The following is a 19,364-nucleotide window of genomic DNA, read 5'->3' as shown; positions in this document are numbered from 1 at the left end:
TGCCCAGGCTGGAGCACAGTGGTGCAATCATGGCTCACTACAGCCTTGACCTCCTGGGCCCAAGCCGTTCTCCCACCTCAGCCTACTAAGTAGCTGGGACTACAGGCATATGCTACCACACCCAACTATTTATTTATTTATTTATTTATTTATTTATTTATTTATTTTTGTAGAGACAGTGTCTCACTAGGTTGCCCAGGGTGGTCTTGATCTCCTGGCCTCAAGCTATCCTCTCACCTCAGCCTCCCAAAGTGCTGGGATTGCAGGCGTAAGCTACCATGTCTGGCCAAGCTTCTCCATTTTTAAGGACTCATGTGATTACATGAGCTCCTCCTGGAAAACCCAGTATTATCTACCCATCTCAAAGTCAGCACATTTAATCACAACTGTGAAGTTGCTTTTTCCATGTCAGGTACCATTTTCACAGGTTCTGGGGATTAGGAAGTGGGTGTCTTTGGATGTGGGGCATTCTTCTGCCTACCCTGAAGAGTGACTGCGAGGAGTCTTGGAGATCTCCTAGGCAGAACCTAGTTGATCATCCTGCCAATTAGGTTCATCAGCTCTGTCCTAAATAGAGCTCCCAGGACCCTGTTTTCCTCTGCCCTTACATTACTCTGCTTGTGTCTGAATCCTGGGACACAGAGCTTGATTGGCTGAGCTCTGATTACATCCTGCCTTGGGCACCTTGATTGACAGTCCTTCAAGACTGCAAAACTTGGGAGAAATCCCCCCAAAAATATAAGGGTACAGTTTTGTGAAGAAAGGAGATGGGTGATAGCTGCTAATAAATAAAACCCAAATGGCACATTAGCAGACACAGTGGGACGGAGGGTCACTCCCCTCTCACTGCAAGCCGCCACAGAAAAAACATGCCTAATAATTAGTCTGAGTCACTGGACAAAGGCAGATCAGGTGAGCCTGAATATGGGATTGTGCTAATGCATGAACCTTTAGCTGTTTCTGAGAACAGAGGAAGAGCTGTGTGCATCCATTACTTGTAAGGTATACTGAATTTTTAATCTTCAATGTATATTATTATGGTAAAGTACAACAAATTACCTGTGGTACACAAAAAGCTTATAGGATACCATTATCTTTAATTAATGGGTAAATGCATGGCTTTTATTCAACGAAACTGATTTATTGTCTTAATTTTCAGACGTTCTGCCTCGTGTTTCCACCGAAACCATCGTGTGCCCATAGTAACAAGCAGACACTATGCGTGTGTGATCTCCTTTATGACCTGCGCCTAATTAGCTTTTTATTGTCATCTTCCAACTCCCGCTTAAACTGTACAAACAGGGGCAGCATGACTCCCAATACCGATTAATAAGCTTCCAGCCCTGGTCCTGCAATAAAGAGGATGTATTTACAGCATGAGAGCAGAGCTGGTGCCTGTTTCTTTTCGCGGGTTGTCTTGAGCGGGGGTGGATTGCAGGACTCAGAGGGGCATAGGATGAGGCCCCGCCAGCCTCCACCTTCCTTGTCCTGCCTGCCCCTCACCTGCCTGTCCTTCACCGCCTCTATTAGGCTGGGCTAGTTAAGTGAAAGGCAGAGAAAGGAACGGAAAGCTGGTGGGTGTTGGAGCTTCGAAGTCCAGAGATCCCCAGCTAATTGCTGGTCCTAACAGGCACAATTAGCTGCTACAAGCCCTTTGAGATGGCCCAGGGCCTTTCTCAGGTAGCAGACATCACCAGATAAAGCTGAAATGCGTTCCACTTAGAGAGACACTTGCAGACAGGAGTGTCACAGCCTGCCAATTACACTTTCCCTGTGCACAGTCACTTCCCAGAGAGAGGAAGAGCCCAGAGGAGGACCCCACGTTAAAGGGACAGGGCTCAGGCTGCTCTCAGCCCCGGGAAGCCTTGCTGTAGCTGACTGGAAAGTAGTGGGGGTGGGGGGCACTTTGCAAATTAAATCCTTATTGTTGAGATGGTGAGAAACTCCATTTCATAGACATTTGCTACTTGCATTTTCCCTCATCGCTAACTTGCTGGCAAAACCACCATCCTGCACTCCCCTTTTTTGTCTTGGGGAGAGGAACCTCCGACAAAAATTGGATATTTCACTGGAAGATCAAGGCAGCTTGGTGCTGGGGAAAGAGTGCTTAACTAGGAGTCAGGATCCCCTCTTCCCCGCCCAATTAAATTGCTCCACATTAAAGCCACATCTTTCAGAGGGAACGAGGTTCTAAGACACTGGGTAAGATGAAAATCACATTTCAAGGGTTATTTTGGCTGCATGTACTATAAAACATTCATAAAGCACAGTATACATGGATTTATGTAGATAACACCATCCAGTAATTTGGATGCATAAATGCCAATGCAATTGTGAAGTATATAATAAGGAGTGCAAATACAAAATATAATTTTCATTTTAAGTCTCATCAAACAAAAGCAAAGAATCAATGGTGTACAGAGTTGAATTTCTCTCTGTCAAAGTGCTTGCTAGGCAACTCTGCTGTATGACATTGGGAACATAGCCTATCTTCTCTAGGACTCAGTTTTCCCATCTGCAAAGAAGGGAATTGAACACAAGGATCTGTGATGTCACTGTCAGGGCTGATGTTTCCAGTGCTGAGATCTCAACCAATGCACCACCTCAGCGGGTGGCCACCATCCTGGGTGGCTCCTCCAGCCTGGCCTTGCACTTGCTCTGCAGACTCTGAAGACACATGATGGGGACAGAACACATACCCACCACTGCCGTGATGCATGCATGCCTGCTATGCATTCTGTCTGCAACAGATTGTGGCCATGGAGCAGCCACATATGAATGAGCAAGGATCCTGGGCTGGGGAAACTTGGATGATGTGAAACACCGAAAGCCTGGCATATGCAACAGTTTGGGAGCAATTAGAAGGCAACTGAGCCATTTCAGATGACCACTATGGCAAGGAGTTGGTGCTGCTAACTAAAGCCTTCTGCCTCCTTGCTTTCCACAGCCAGGGCTATGTCAAGCTCCACTTGAGGCCACACCTCCTGCAGATGATTTTGTGAAGTTCCAGTACATGGTGAACCACTCATCTTCAGAGAAATCACTAGGAGGGAGGCTATTGTGGTGAAGATGAGTGTCAGACACCAGGGGGCAGTTGGCAGACCTGGAATCTGCTCCTATCTCTGCCATTTCATTGCTGTGTGATGCTAGAAAAGTCACTTAACCTTTCTGGGCCTCTTTCCTGTTTTTTTTGCAAATGAAGAGTGTGTGCTTCATTAGGTTGTTGGTTCCTTCTAGCTTTGATATCTAAAGATTCTAAGTTCTCCTACCTGGTTTCCTGCGAGTTAGTTCAACTTCTAACTATGGCATCAAGGACTCCCCAGAAGGAGGGGGAAAGGCAAAAACATTTGTACAATATAAAAGGATGATATCAAGCTATGGAAAGCCGCATTGTTAGCAAAAACATTCCTGACAGTTTGTGAACGGAGGCCCGAGTTTTAGACACTGTCTCCACTTCAGAAGGGAAGTCCTGTTTCTCCTCTCCAGCTGTCCTTCTACCTTGAGTAAAGCGGTCTTTTGTGATTGCTTCAACCAACTTTCAAGTAAAGGTTAGATACCAGGGCAAAGGTGCCAGGGTAATTCAATGGGGGAAATAAGAGTCTTTTCAATAAATAATGCTGGAATAACTAGATAGATATTGGGGAAAAAATCACCTTCACCCTTTCCTCATACCATACACAAAAACAATTCAAAATGAATCATAAACCTAAATATAAGAGCTAAAACCATAAAGCTTCTAGAAAAAAATAGGAGAAAATTTGTGTGACCTCTAGCTAGAGTTCTCAGACAGCACACAAAAGGCATAAGCCATAAAAGAAAGAAAATATAATAAAACAGGCTTCATCAAAATTTAAAGCTTTTCCTAATTAAAAGGTCATTGAGAAAATCAAAAGGCAAGAATAAAGAACTTGCACAACCTATTAATAAAAAAAAAACCTTCTAAAAGACAAGATTTCAACATATACTTCAACCAAAATAATTTAAGAAAGGCAAATAAGCATATCGGAAGAGGTTCAATATTGTTAACCCTTCGGGAAGTGCAAGCTAAAATCACAATGCAGATATTGTTCTTTCCCTCATGGAGTGTTTTTGGCACCTTTGTGGAAAATCAATTGGATTTTGTCCTTAGCTCTTTATTCTGTTTCCCTGATCTATATGTCTGTTGTTATGCCAGTGTCTTGCTGTTTTGGTTACTATAGCTTTGCAGTATATTTTGAAGTCAGAGAGTGTGATGCACTCGGCTTTGTTTATTTTTATTCGAGATTGCTTTGGCTATTCAGGGTCTTTGTGGTTCCATACAAATTTTAAGATGACTTTTCTATTTCTGTGAAGAATAGTGTTAATATTTTGATAGAGATTGCACTGAATCTGTAGATCACTTTTTGATAGTATGGACATTTTAACAATAGTAAGTCTTCCAATCTATAAACACATGATATCTTTCCATTTTTTTGTCTCTTCTTCCATTTTTTTAATAAATGTTAAATTTTTTGTAATAAATGTTTTGTAGCTTTCAGTGTAGAGATCTTTCACTTTCTTGGTTAAATTTATTCCTACATATCTTACTTTTTTGGTAGCTATTGTAAATAATATTGTTTTCTTGATTTTTTTTCAAATAGTTCACTATTGGCATTTAGAAATGTTACTGATTTTTGTATGTTGATTTTGTATCCTGAAACTGAGATGAAAGACCTGTACACTGAAATCCATAAAATGTTGATGAGAAAAAATTGGAAAAGATACAAATAAATGGAAAGATATCTCATATTTATGAGTTGGATAAATTAGTGTTGTTAAAATGTCCATACTTCCCAAAGTGATCTATAAATTCAATGCAATTCCTATCAAAATTCCAATGACATTTTTCACAGAAACAGAAAAAATAATCCTAAAATTTATATAGAATCACAAAAGATAAAAATAAATATAAAATAACAATAAAAATTTAATAAAATAATAATTTAAATAAATATAAAATTTAAAAATAAGTGAATAAAAAATTTGAAAGAGACAAAATAAAATAAAAATAAAAGATGAAAGATTAAAAATACCCAAAGCAATGTGAGCAAAAAGAACAAATCTGGAGGCATTATAGTATCTGACTTTAAAATGTACTACAAACCGATAGTAATCAAAACAGTACAGTACCAGCATAAAAACAGACACATAGACCAATAGAACAGAATAAAGACCCCAGGAAAAAAACCTATACATTTATGGTCAACTGATTTTCCACAAAAATGTCTAGAACATACAGTGGATAAAGGACAATTTCTTCAATAAGAGGTACTGGGAAAATTGGATGTTCACATACAGAAGAGGGAAATTGGACCCTTTATCTTTCAGCAAATAGAAAATCAGCTCAAAATGGGTTAATGACTTAAATGTAAGCCCCAAAACTATGAAGCTACTAGAAGAAAACATACAGAAAAAACTTCATGACATTGGACTGGGTAAGAATATTTTGAATATGACTCCAAAAGCACAGACAACAAAAGGAAAAATAAACAAATAGGATTAGATCAAACCAAAATTTTTCTACACAAAAGAAACAATCAACAGAATAATGAGACAGCCTATAGAATGAGAAAAATTATTTTCAAACAGTTCATCTGACAAGAGGTTAATATTCAGAATACGTAAGGAGCTCAAACAACTCAATAACAAAACTAACAAAAACAAATAATCTGATTTAAAATGGGCGAAGAAAGAAGACATACAGATGGCCAACAGGTATATGAAAAAATGCTCAACGTAACAAACATTTAGGGAAACGCAAATCAAAACCACAATGGGTGGTTCCTTAAAAAATTAAAAATAGAACTACCATATGATCTAGAAATCCCACTACTGGGTATACATCCAAAGGAAATAAAATCAGTATGTTGAGGAGATACTCGTACTCCCATATTTATTGCAGCACTATTCACTGTAGCCAAAATATGCAATCAAACTAAGAGCCCATCAATCAATTCACAATTGCAATAATATGGAACCAGCCCAAATGCTCATCAATCAACTAATGGATAAAGAAAATGTAGTATATATATACACCATGGAATACTACTCAGTCATAGAAAGGAAAAAAATAATGGCATTCCTAGCAATCTGGATGGAATTGAAGACCATTATTCTAAGTGAAGTAACTCAGAAATGGAAAACCAAACATTGTACATTTTCACTCATAAGTGGGAGCACTTATGAGGATGCAAAGGCATAAGGGTGATATAATGAAAATGTGGAAAGGAGATGAGGAATAAAAGAATACACATGGGATACGGTGTACGATGCTTATGTGATGGGTGCACCAAAATCTCAGAAATCACCACTGAATAACTTATTCACATAACCAAACACCACATGCTCCCCAAAAACCTATTGAAATAAAAAACAACTAATTAATTAAGAAAAAAACTAAATATCAGTGGAAAAATGATTAAAGAAAATGTTGTGTATATACACAATGGAATACCATTCAGCCATTAAAAAAAGTGAAATCCTGTCATTTAGGACAACTTGGATGAACCTGGAAGACATCATGTTAAGTGAAATAAACCAGGCACCAAAAGACAAATAGTACATGATCTTATCCACATGTGGAATTTAAAAAGACATCCTCATAGAAGTAATGACTAGGACAGTGGTTACCAGGGTCTAAGGAGAGTGGGGGAAGGAGAATGGGGGGAGATTAGTCAATAGGTAAAAGTCACAATTAGATATAAAGAATAGGTTCTGGTGTCTTATTGCACAGCACTGTGACTATACCTAATGCTAAATGATGAGTTAATGGGTGCAGCACACCAACATGGCACATGTATACATATGTAACAAACCTGCACATTGTGCACATGTACCCTGAAACTTAAAGTATAATAATAAAAAAATTAAAAAAAAATAAATAGAATATTTCAAAATAGTTAGAAGAGAGGATTTTGAGTGTTCTGACTACAAATAAATGATGAATGTTTGAAGTGCTAGATATGCTAATTTCCATGATTTGATCATTGAACAAGGTATACATGAATTGAAACATCACATTGTACCCCATAAATATGTACAATTATTTTGTGTCAAAATAAAAATAATATAAAAATTATTAGTTTTTGTAAGAAAAAACTTAGACAATTGTCAGAACCTTTTATATGTTATATATCTTTGTAGTATATTATAAACCACCAAGTGCAATAAACTATATATAGTTCTCACTAAATAAAACACAAGGAGATACCACTATACACTCACTAAAACAGCTAACATTGCAAAAACTGACAATCTTAAGTGTTGATGAAGATGTGGGAAAACTGTCATTCTCACATGTTGAGGATAAGAATGCAAAATGACACAGCCACTTGGAAGACAATTTGGCAATTTCTTATAAGATTGAAAATGCATGTACCTTGTGATCAGCAATCCTACTCCTAGATATTTATTTACCTGAGAGAAATGATAACATATGCTTGTGCAAAGACCTGTACACAAATGTCTTTTCTAGCTTTCTTTATAATAGCCAGACCCTGGAAACAACCTGGCTGTCCATTAGCGTGTGAGTGGATAAATAAATTGTGGTATAACTATCTTATGGAATAATATATAGCAATAAATAAAAAAAGGAAAAAGCACCAATACATGTTACAACATGAATGAACCTGCAAAAGCATTATGCTAAGTGAAAGAAATCCAACAGAAAACATTACATGCTGTCAGATTTCATTTATGTACAATTCTATAGCAACAGAAAATAGATCGGTGGTTCTCCAGGGCTAGGGGTGAGGGTCGTATTGACTGCAGAACTATCCAGGGAATTTTTGGAATGATGGAAGTTTTAAATGTCTTCATTGTTGTGGCAATTGCATGACTGTATACACGTATAAAAATTCACAAAACTGTACATTTAAATGGGTAAAATACCAACCTACTTGATATTGCCAGGTGTCGAGTCTGCTATGGCAGGATGCCTGAGCTTTGGGTCAGAACAGCTTCAGCATCCCCTGCCTAATAAATCCTCCTCCAAAGACCACTGTCATTGGATTCAAAGTTCTTCCATAAAACTCAGCGTGGAGGGTAAGATTGAGGAGCAGAGGAGTTGAGAGAGAGGACAGCCATGGAAGGTACCTCAACTGCCACCCTCTCCATCATCAGACCCTTGGAAGTGGCAGGAGAGCCACAGCTGGGCAAGGAGATGGTGGGGGTGGTGTACTTATGGAAGTGGCCACATCTCTTTTAGGGACAAGGGTATTAAAAGTGAATGCTTTGTCCACATTCGCTTTGTCCATTGTGCTGACATGAGGATATTCATATTAACTCTCCAAAGCCACTTTAGGGAAGTCAGTGCACAGAATGTTCTAAGTGAGTAGTTGTGGAAATTGAAGAAAGGATGTACATTCTGCATCTGTGTCAGAGCAATACAAAACAGAACTGGAGGGGCTGCCAGATGAGGCTGCCAGAATCCAAAAGGTCCCCAGATTGTGCTGTGCAACCTGTGCCCACAGCAGCCTGAGGATGACCCACAGGCGAAATCATTAGGTGGAATGAGGTCCTTAGAAGCAGAAGGAACCAAGAGGACTCTCACTCACTGCCTCTCTGCAACTGACTGGGTTGTTTTCCTTTTGGCTTCCAATCATTCCCTTCATTAGTGGGTTTTACCTCCTTTAACATCCATGGGATGGAAGAAGGTTGGACCACACTCTATATGATCTCAAAGCTCCAGGGCCACCACCAGTGAATCAGAGTTGAGTCCAGATTTTACAGTGTGAGGAGAAAGACTGTGGTAGTCCCACTGAGGTAAGTGCATGCCCCTAGTCCAAACCACAAGGCACTCGGTTGGAAACCAGGCTTCAATCCGCCACAGCCATCAGAACATGAACAATCTGGGAGTAAGGGAGTTTTGAAGAGGTCAATGGGAGTAAGAGCCCCTTCCTTCTCTCTAGGCTGCAGCCTGCTTACCTATACAATGAGGGAGTTATCCTGGGCTGTCATTTCCAGACTCCCTGTAAAGCTCTATGACAATGGAATACTCTTTATCCATCTCCTACAGTCCCCAGTGGTGGCTGGTTTTCTCTGTTAATGATCTAAGAACCACAGAAAGCATGCTAGTCAAGAAGGAGCTGCCACATGGAGGGAAGGATTGGCGAGCCCAGCCATCCAGACCTGAAGATATTTTAAGAAGCAGTTTGTCTTTCCAGAGTCTGCACGAGGCATGTTCCAATGGAATTCCTGGCAAGAAGCTAAGCCTTTCCAGTCTTTCCCAGCACTGCTCCCCTCCGCCAGCCCCTGCAGTGTGTAGACTTCTCCTTAAACTCAGGGGGTGATTTCTTCCAAAGGTGGATGTACTAGCTCAGTTCTCTACCTGAGAATGGCATTGAAATGACAACCTGACAGTCTGTGGGTGGGACTTCCCGTTCTTTATCTCAAACTTCAGCCAAGCAAAGCACCAGGAAGTGCAAACAAGCATTTGTTTTCAGAGCCTCAGCGTCCTCCTCCACAAAATGTGCATGATTGCTTTGTCTACTGCCTACAAGCAAAGAGAAGTCTGGTTGTGGACATTTGTGATGAGCAGTGATCAAAATCATAAACAGGCTCCTCGATGCTGCACCTCAGCAGCCAGCCTGAGCCAGACTTTGGGGAGCTGTGGCCCGGGGTAGGCAGCTCACTCATCCTGATTTTTTCTCCGAAAGAATAGAGCAAAGCTTCTTAAGCCTCTCAGGGTAGCTGAGGACACAAAAAGCTGACTCTTCTAGCCAAGGTATGAACTGCAGCAAGGGACACCTCATCTTTGAGGGGTGTGTGCACACATTGAGACATGGGGCTTTTCCTGTGCAACTTTAGGGCAAGTACAGAAAAATATCATAGCCTTTGACAACCAGGGTCTGGGAGCAGAGATTGTGGGTTAGTCTTGTGTCCTTAACTCAGAGACAATCCAGTGTTTTGGGCAGTCGGGAAGAGGAAGAAGAGGTACAGTATACAGTGGGTGTCAGCAGGCCACGGACATTTACAATTAAATCTCGAACAGCTACAAATTTGCAGGGCCCACTACAAAATGAAACTGCAGAAATCTTTGTTCAAAGATGATTAAGAATTTCAGAGGGGCGCGGTGACTCACCCCTGTAATCCCAGCACTCTGGGAGGCCGAGGCGGGTGGATCACCTGAGGTTGGGAGTTCGAGACCAGCCTGGGCAACATGGTGAAACCTGGTTTCTACTAAAAATACAAAAACTAGGCAGGTGTGGTGGTGGGCACCTATAGTTCCAGCTACTTGGGAGGCTGAGGCAGGAGAATCTCTTGAACATCGGGAGGCAGAGGTTACAGTGAGTCAAGATCGTGCCACTGCACTCCAGCCTGGGTGACAGAGCAAGACTCCATCTCAAAAAAAAAAAAAAAAAAGAATTTCAAAATGGCAACAATAGGACAATAAGCCAGGTCAGGGGGTCCTAGTGACAGACCTGCGGGACTACACAGGTGACATACCCATTAGCTGGCCTCGAATGTGCCTCACCAATGTATGCCTGACCCATGCAGAAACTTCACCTTCCAGTGTGTCTGTGGCACCACCACTATAGGGCTTCTGATTTTCTGTTCTGTTGGCCATATCACCACCTTCTCCCTGCTTGGTGCCTGGCTCTGTGTCTCGGATTCAGGAAGTATGCTATAACTGTCAGTTAAATGGGCCTGAGAAGTTTAATATTAAGTCAAATGCTGGAAAGGTGCATGTAATGAAATCACATTTGTTTTCATGTCATGTGATTCCCCAGAAAATGTGTACACTGTGGGACAAGAATCACACAGCTTGATAGGCATTTTCTAACATCCCACAGTAGGGGTTTGATATAGTTTGGCTCTGTCTCCACCCAAATCTCATCTTGAATTGTAGCTCCCACAATTCTCATGTGTTGGAAGGACCCAGTGGGAGATAATTATATCATGGGGGCGGTTTCCCCCATACTGTTCTCATGGTAGTGAATAAGTCTCATGAGATCTGATGGTTCTATACTTGGTTCTCATTCTCTCTTTGCCTGCTGCCATGTAAGATGTGCCTTTCGTCTTCTGCCATGATTGTGAGGCCTCTCCAGCCATGTGGAACTGTGAGTCCATTAAAGCTCTTTTTCTTTATGAATTACCCAGTCTCGGGTATGCCTTTATCAGCAGTGTGAAAATGGACTAACACAGGGTTCATTCTCATTAGCTCATGGGACATGCTGAGTTGAGGGCTCTGGAGGTGGTGAGGAAATCTAACCTAAGACACCAGGGAGGAATCCCTGCATGTTAACAGCAGAGGGCCCTGCAAATGTTCTGCTCTGAGGTTTTACCTGTAAGAAGCTGCCCTCCATGGGGACTTACTGTCTGAGCTCCTGCTCTTAGGGAAATAGTGAGCCTGCAGGATCCTGAGTCAAACCCAGCATAGCCCAGGCCTTCTGTAACAGCTCTCGTGACAGCAAGGACCCAGGCTGGCTGGCAACCATCTCCAGAGGCAGAGCTATAGATAGGATCAGATCAGGATACACTCTAACAGCCAGGCTGTCCGCAGCAGGAATGCAGAGCATGACACCTTCAGACACCAAAACACCACTGTGTCTGGGCTGTGTCAGCAGCTAGGTTGAATCAGTGGTTTGCCAACTTAGCCCTTCTTCCTCATCTTGATCTTCATCATGATTGACATATTGTGCTAAATCCTGTTCTAAAAACCCTACGGGGATGATCATGTGTACTATTTACAAGAACCCTATGAGATAGATACTACGTTCCCTCCTTTTGTAAGAAAAGCAAACAGAAGCACAGAACAGTGGTAGAAACACATAGTTTTGAACCCAGTGTCGTAATGCCAAGGCTGTTTTGTTATACAGCCACCCACCCAAAGCCAACCCAGGGAGCTCTTTGAAAAATGCACACACCCAGGCTGGAGGGTTAGTGTTGGGAGTCATAGGGCTTAGGGACCCCGAAGGTCCTTCACAGCCCCAAGATTCTCTGATGCTCTGATTCCACCTTTCTTACAAAGGATGCTTTACTCAGGCTTTGCAGGATGGCTCAAATTCCACTTCTCTTCCCCAGTCTCCGAGCTAGATCTAATCACAGGGCCATTTTCCCCTGTTTTCCGTGGCTTACAAAGAATAAAATTAGCCAAATGGATAAAAGCTTGTGGTAGGCATATGTAGAGCATTTCAAAGTCTATTTATCAAAAGGCTGACCATTGCATTTATACCGTGGAAACTCCAAGTGCACAATGACTCTGTCATTTAATTTTGAGGAGGAAAAAAAATGCCACAGGGAGATGCAAAGTCACAGCCAGCCACTGGAGAGATTTTGTGCTGCACATGGGTTCATTTGCAGAGGCAGCCATATTCAATGCCATCTACCCTCGCGGTGCTCTTCTCCCACCCCCGAGTACTTGGTCACTAAAGTGCAGAATAGCTTGGCTATGTTAAGTGTTGCCTTGACTCCCAACACCCCAGCTCCTGAGTATCTCACCTGGCTGGGCCATTGGAGTGACCAGATGCCATTCCTCACTGGTCACCACTGTGCTGCCACCAGCCCCCACATCCACAGTGTGGCCAAAATGCAAAATGGCATCATCAGTGCTGGGAGGCAGTGACCTGGTGCTCACTGATAAGAATTTTTGTTCATCAATAAATGTTTCTTGAGCATCTAATTTCCCAAAAGGTTTTTTATTCTCTGTGGGTTATACCCCCTGACTTCTGTTTCACATTAGTGTTTCCAATGGAGTGATAGCACATTGGGCTCTATGATGCCATTGTGAAATTTCCATTTTCATTCACATAGGCAGCGCTGCAGCAATATTCCCTTCCTATGCATTGTTCGTGGTTATTCCAAACTTTCAGGCAACTCCTACCTCTCCCAGAGCATCCCAGTCCTGATAGATACTCACTGGCTCATTTACAAACTCAGCTAGTGCAGCTCAGTTGCTTCTCGTGGGATGGTGCTTGCAGCATGGTCCTCTGTAGGACATCAGCCTGATTGTAGCTTTCCCAATCACCTCAAAACCAGCCAGACACTGGGCACATATAGTTATGACTTCCTCTTTTTACTCTGTAATATTCTCGAACCCTCCTCCACAGAAGTGATGGCTGATGAGTTCATGTTTATGAATTAGACTATGGGTTTTGACTCAGACGTGATGGATTTATTTGATGGAGATGCTGAGAGCAGTATGTATAGTACATATCAATTCATGTCCCTTTCCTATATCAATTATTCATTTTCTAGATGAAGTATACACACACGCACACACAGTGGGTGTGCATGTATCTATACAGTTACCTTTCCTTCTCCAAAGCCGATTCAACAAGTCCTCATGTTAAATCTGGAAATAGGACTGAACGTTGGCTGTACGCCAAGACGGGAAGCACATACAAGCAACGTGTGAGACGTGATTTCTCCCTCATGGCAGCCCGTGAGCTACAGTATCAGACTTGAGAGACTGCTGGCCGCGGCGGCGAGTACCCCACCCACCAGTTCCAGGAAATGACCAACCACAGAAAACCCCCACCCTAACGTTGAACAACCCTCCTTTTCTTGAAATCTCCCCAAATTACCGCCAACCAAGGATGGCCAAATGTACCTGAAGACCAATTAGAAAGTCTCTCCAGCTTCCAAAATTCCACCTAAACATATTTGCGAATCAGAGACTGTCTCTGTATTTCCTCGTTTTACGCTGTGTAAGAACTCTCCTTTAACACCCCTGAACACTTGTCCACAAAAGTGACAGCCGATGGGTTTCCTTACTACGTATTTACGAATAAACAGGCTGTGAATTTTGTCTCAGACTTAGTTTTGTCTCTGACAGATTTAACTCATAAATGACACAACCACAGAGCAGAAGTAGTCAATATAGAACCAGGTCCTGTAAGTGTTCAGAGAAGGGCAGGAGATGAGGACCAAGATAATGAAGAGAGGCTTCTCAGAGCGGGTCAGACTTGAAGGAGGCCTTCTAGTAGGAGTGGGGTGGAGCAGCTGGGAAGGCAATGTATAAAGAATGGGCTGGAAGGAATATCAGACACTGTTATGTGGAGAGGGGCCAGGGATGAAGGTGGAGGAGGACAGGATTGTATGCTTCCCCAGGGGGACACGCTTCTAAAACAGAAACTCCAAATTGGGAAAATGCAAGGGCAATGAATTCAGATAGTGTGAGGAAAGGAGAGTTAGAAGACCATGCGTTTAAATGACATTGTGAAAGTGTTCATACTCAGTATTTCTGGTGTTATCTAAATAAAGGCGTGACCATTACACTTTGTCCATCTTCAGTCAGTGATAATGAGCATAGCTGTATGCATGTTTTGCTCTCTGGAATGTTTCCTGAATCCCTCATGCTGGAAATATCAAGATATTTGCATGTGTATTTTATGTTACTTCACTGTAGGTAATATGCATTCAATCAGTTAATCAATCAATCAATCAATCAATCAACAAATGCATATTGAGTACCTACCATGCACTAAGCTCTGCTCTAGACCTGGGGATACAGCAATGATAAGAAGGGACTCAGTTCACATGGAACTGGCATTCTAGTGGGGGAGACTGACACCTTCTCATCCTTGTTCCTTTTCTCTTTTTTCACTCCTACCATCCCTACACAGCACTTCTCCTTCCAAAGCCTCTGGCAGGATGTTTCCCTCTAGCTTGTTTCTTGGTCAAGTGCCTCTGTAGCATCTCATGCATAACTACCACAAAATGGCACATCACAGATCTGCTCCTCCAAAGACAGAATCCAGGTCTGTGAGTGTGGCCATGGCAGTGGACTTCTAAGAGAGTGGAGGAAAGAGAGCTAAGAGGTGGGGCTTGGAGATGAATTGGAAAGTAATTCACAGTAGGATGTTAGGAGCTGAAGATCTCTTAAGATATTTGAATTTAAAGGAGGGTCCAGTCACAACTTTGGGCACTGGGATGAGGCTGCAATGCATTCAGTCATTTAGCAAATATTTAGTGAGAGCTACTATGTGACAGATGCTATGCTGTGTTCTGGGAATATAAGAATAGGCAAAACAAGTGGGGTCCTTGAGCACCTTGCTTCTAGTAGTGGAGACAACTTAATAAGCAATTACATTTTAGGATGATGAGTGCTATGACAGAGAGAAAAACAGTGCTACAGAAAGCATTCACAGGGACACCAAATCTGGTCTAAATGAGGCAGGGATGGGTGAGGTTTCAGACGAAGAAGAAATCTTAAATCCAGGTCTGAAGAATTAGTAAGAGTAAACTAAGTGAAGTGTGTACAGATAGCATCACACATGCCTTGTACGTTAGAGGGCTTGCAAAAAATTTTATGTCAGTGTCAGAGTTCTTAAATACAAGTACTAGACCCTGACTCTGATTAACTTCAGAGGAAAAGGAATTTGTTGAAAGAATATTAAGTAGCTTATAAAAGGACAGGACGACAGAGGAATCAAGCAGTAGCCAAAGGAAGTTGGGCTTCCAAGAACCCAGTCAAGTTTCATTATGATACTGGCAGGCACTGCCATCATTGTCCACCTAACTGGCCGTGTCTGAGTCACATGATCACATGGTAGTTGCCAGTGAGGGGGAGAGGGCGTATCTACAGCCCTTTTGGTGTAAATTCACACAAGAGAATTTTCCCAAATCAACGTAAAGTATTCAGATGCTAGGCAACCAATACATGACAAAAGTCCACTAAATCCCATGTGGCTGAAACACAGACTATAAAAGATGAAATGGAGAACTTCCATTGGCAATGAGACCAGATGCCAGTAAGTGAAGACTGCAATTGCCCGATAAGTTTCTTCTTGCCCACCACACAAATAAAACCAATTCACCGAGACTGTGGTGTTACAGTAGAGAAATAGCTTATTAATGGCAGGGCCAGCTGAACAGAAGGACAGGAGGCATTTCTCAAAACTGCCTCCTTGAGAGCTTGGAGGCTAGAGTTTTTAAGGATAATTATGTTGGCCAGGGGGCTAGGGAACGGGTGCTGCTGATTGGTTGGGGATGAAATCACAGGGGTGTTCAAACAGCCTTCAATGCACTGAGTTACTTTCTAGGTGGGAGTTTCTGGGTAGGAATAAGCCCTTTGCTGTGAGTTATGAGTCCAGGTGGAGTCAGGCAGTCACCAGAACACAAAAGTCTGAAAAATATCTCAGAGACCAATCTTACGTTTTGACAATAGTGATATTATCCACAGGAGTGACTGGGGAAGTTCCAAATCTTGCGACTTCTGGAACAATGGTTGGTTATTCTTTCACTAGGCCTATAGTTTAGCAGAATTCAGGCACCCACCCCCATAATCCCAAACTTGTGGCCTTTCGTTAGTCTTACAAAGGCAGTTTCAGTCCCCAGAGGGGGTCAATTTAGGGAGGGACTATGATCCTCCTTGTTTCAAAGAGAAATTATAAGCTAATTCCTCCCACAGTTTGCTTGGCCTGTGTCCAGGAATGAGCAAAGACAGTTAACTTGGGAGGTCAGAAGCAAGATGTAGTCAGTTAGGTTAAACTTTTCTCCCTGTCATAATTCTTGCAAAAGTGGTTTCGAGATCTTTGAAAAGCAAGTTAAGGAATTTGGTGCTTATCCTCAGGGCAATGGGAAACCTTTAGTGAACTTTCGATGGAGATCACCCTGGGGCAGTGCAGGGCATGCGTCAGAGGGGAGACTGGTGCGAGGCCAGAGAACATGTGAAGGGCGACCCTAGTGACCTAGGGAGGGAGAGTAGTAGTCCAGGTTGGTGTAATGGCTGTGGAGCTGGAGAGATGCTGAGGGGTCTGATAGGTATTTAGGAAATAGAATCAACGTAGAGTAGAGGAAAAGTTGAAGAATGACCCCTACACCATTGGTTTGGACTATGGGGTGAGAGTTGATACACTCCATGGACATAGAAACTCCAAGAGGAACAGCTTGGGGATAAAGGGGAGGGTTTCATATGGGAGCCTATGAGACATCTGAGGGTCCACTTCCAATGGGGCTCAGGAGAGAAGGCTGGCTGGAAAGAGTTATCACAGGCCAACAACCAGGGAATAGGTGAGGTCAACTCTTAAAAACATCTGCATTTACATTATCAATCTGCACAGCAAGAGAAGCCAAGGAGGAACTGCCTGGGGTAGGGTGTGAGAGCCCACAGAGTAGTATTGGAAGAGAGCAAATAGGTCACCAGAGCCAAGGGCGCATAGAGGTGAAGAGACAGGAGTGAAACGTGTTCCTTGGATTTAGTGGCAGGAAGTTCATCATGCAAGCAGTTTCAAGAATGGACGGACTGGAGCTGGACCACCCTAGACTAAGGAGGGAGAAATTAGGAGGGAAAAACAACAGGTGCACACAGTTGTCTCACCCATGAAAGTCAATAGCAAGGGTGAATTTTTAGAGAGGACAGCAATTGGCTGTAGATGTGAGTTGAGAAAGAATTCCTTCTTAAATATGAGAGATGATCACATTTAAATGTTGGCAGGAAGGAAGCAGGGATAATAAGATAACCTATATTTATTTTATGCTTATGATGTGCTAGCCACTTGTATAAGTGTTTTATATGTATTAACCTTTTCATCTTCAAAACAAGCTCATTAGATGGGAATTATTATTATCTCCATTTCCCAGATGGGGACACCAGGCGCAGGGAAGCTGGGTTTTACCCAAGCCTTTCATACAATGGCAGACAGTCTGGCTTCCAGACAGTTCATTTAAGCACCATGCTGAAAATGCCTTACATGGAAATGAGCAGTCTACGAGCAAAGGATGAAAGTTATCAGGGTCCCAGAAGAGGAAACAAGAGTGGAACCCAGTGCAAAGCTGGAGGGATTCGCTTTGCACAGGGGGAGGTGCATGAAAGGAGAGACAAAACGATGGATTTAGATATGGGAAGCGTGGTAGGTACGGTGACAATGGGTTCAATGGGTGGCTTTTGTTTAGTCCTTAAAGTAAAAACCAGGATCGTCTCCTGAGAAGGAAGGACAAGGTGAGAAGGTGGCTCAGGGCTTCGAGGAGGATGGACTCCAAGAGTCATCAACCAGGAAATTCTAGAAAGAGCTGGAGCCATTTAGAGGCTCCAGTCTGGCTGGCTGGATACCCATGGAGGGTGACATTTCTGATTTTCCCTCCCATCACCTGTCACTTCTGCCAACAAACTCCTTCATCCTGGAGGCTCTGGCAGGACATGCTGGGGCACCAGGGAACAGCTTTGGTTCAGAGGAGCCATCCCAGGGGGCAGCTCAATGCAACTGGGATGTTGAGAATCCATGGCTGGAGGGCTGTGGGAAAGAGAGAGGAGAATTTTACCAAAGGGAGGACAGGCTGGGAATGATGCCTGAAGAATAAACTGTCCTTCCCCTAGGGTAAGGTCACATCTAATGGTTGACAGAAAATGAACCTCGCTTGGGTTTGGTTTACCTTTTCCATCTTGTGAGCTTGTTGGTCAGTAGGTGAATCTAGCTTACCTGTCACAGACACATCTGTGACTTCTTCACTCTGGCACTGTGTGGATATCTCTTCTATCCTGGGGACTTGCCCTGTTTTTCTGCACCACCAGGTCTAGAGATAAACATCAACCACCAGCAATGCCTTGTAAGGCCCCTGCACTGGGTGGTCCCTCCTGCTGGAAGCTCACACCTCACTTATGCTGTCCTAATTGGTTCCACACAACCTTCAGCTCAATTTGCTATTTTTGAAAACCAAGGAAGGAGACCATGGGTGTTAAGAATCTGTGTGGAGCGGGCAAACCCAGCTGTATTTTGGATTTTTCGCCTCCTTAAAAAATATTTTTCATTGTTTTGAGTTGATGAGAATGTGTTTTCCTATTAATTTTTAAACCAAAATTGGGTCCATATGTTTTCTGATTCATGTCTGCTTAACTCATGCTGCTTTAACAGAGCAAGTGATGCCCAAGAAACCTCTTTATGCACTTACTTTTCCCCAAGTTAGAGGGAAAAGGTGAGGAGTCGAGAAAATGCATGTGATCATTACGTCCTGGGGTCCATTTGGAAACGTAACCATGAGTTTAAACAGAGATCTTTGATTTTTCCCAGAAAGCATCTCTCTTTCCAGGGCAAAAGATGAGATCATGGGGCATCTTCTTTTTTTTTTTTTTTTTGAGGCAGGGTGTCACTTCCATCGCTCAAGCTGGAGTGCAGTGGCATGACCACTGCAGCCTCAACCTCCTGTGCTCAAGCTATACTCCCACCTCAGCCTCTCAAGTAGCTGGGACTACAGGCGCATGCCATAATGCCTGATTAATTTTTTGTATTTTTAGTAGAAATGAAGTCTAGCCATGTTGCCCAGGTTGGTCTCAAACTTCTAGGTTCAAGCAGTCCTCCTGCCTCTGCTTCCCAAAGTGCTGGGATCACAGGTGTAAGCCACGGTGCCCAGCCAGGGCGTCTTTTGGATTTGGGGAGGCTGTCATATGTCCTCCCACCCTGAGCATC

This window comes from Pongo abelii, chromosome 20 (assembly GCF_028885655.2).
Source record: "Pongo abelii isolate AG06213 chromosome 20, NHGRI_mPonAbe1-v2.0_pri, whole genome shotgun sequence".
NCBI lineage: Eukaryota > Metazoa > Chordata > Mammalia > Primates > Hominidae > Pongo > Pongo abelii.
The sequence above is the reverse complement of the archived record's forward strand: the minus strand, read 5'-3'. Positions refer to the sequence as shown.